The sequence below is a fragment of the Limulus polyphemus genome, unplaced genomic scaffold (genome assembly GCF_000517525.1).
Source record: "Limulus polyphemus unplaced genomic scaffold, Limulus_polyphemus-2.1.2 Scaffold1733, whole genome shotgun sequence".
In the NCBI taxonomy this organism is placed as follows: Eukaryota; Metazoa; Arthropoda; class Merostomata; order Xiphosura; family Limulidae; genus Limulus; species Limulus polyphemus.
Window position 1 is genome coordinate 248,737 of NW_013667343.1, and position 1,233 is coordinate 249,969.

The window sequence follows — 1,233 nt, forward strand, 5'->3', positions numbered from 1 at the left end:
AAATGGCACACTGACTCATGATACGTTTGTTGATTAGAAAGTTCTGAATCTAAAAGAGGATTATGTACTTCTAGCTTAGGTAGAAACACGTTTTATATATCAAACTTTATACACATGCTGTAGAACAGAACGGAAAACTGAGTCAACCTACAATTATATATCGTGTCAGAAAAATTAAAACGTTGCAGAAAATCTAAAGCATTATCGAAAATATTTTATTACGAAGCACGTGGAAAGACCACTTGTTAGTTATACATTATATCACCAACAGCATATTTGGAAAATAATCATATATTAGGTTCAAAACTGTATTACGCAACTTTTTGTTACATTTCAATAATGTTTTACCTCACAAACTTTCATCGACATCCTCGTAACTTTCTGTTATTTTTAATCAGTTTTATCATTAATTACTAAAAAAGATCGTACAATCATAGGTGATATTAGTTTTGAATTATTAACCAGATTGAGAGCAGCACCGTGTTTTGTTTGAACCGAGTAAGGAGATTGACAGTCACTTTTATAATGTTCTCACAGCTAAAACTACGTAACGTATTCAACAGTGTCACTGCTCTAACCTTGGCCCCCCTCGATCTACATTTGGCACGCTAACCACTAGGTAACAGCTGGCTCAACCCACAAAGGACACAGTCGTTTCTGAGATAATTTACTGTTTAATCGTAAGTTTAAAAATTACATATATATATATATATATACACATGTAATACTGTATAATATAATTTACTTATGTATGGAAACGAATGTCAGACATATTAGTGTTATCACTGAAATATAAGAATAAAATAAGATGATACACCAAGAAATATTACGTCTAAATCACACGAATATTTTCGCAAGCGTCTTAGCAGTTACACATAAACAATTTAATTCAGTGTTGTTTAGGGGTTTAAGCTACTAATTGTTAGTAAACACTTAATTGGTAATATTCTGTTTTAACATCTTTATATAATTCGTTAGCTTGGAATATACGCAATATTAACCTGTATTATATGTTCTTCTAAAGGATGTATCAGCGAACAACTCTTCCAACCTGTAATGTTTATAACGTGTTATGAGTGAAACTGTTGACGAACACACTTTAGCCACGTGATCTGATTGTATGGAAGGAGGTACCCGTGGTTGTTATAATCATTCCGTTATTGGTTGTTACTATATCTGGTTTGTCCAATCCGAAAAGAGGCATGCAATGATTCGTAAATAAACTAGCATAGT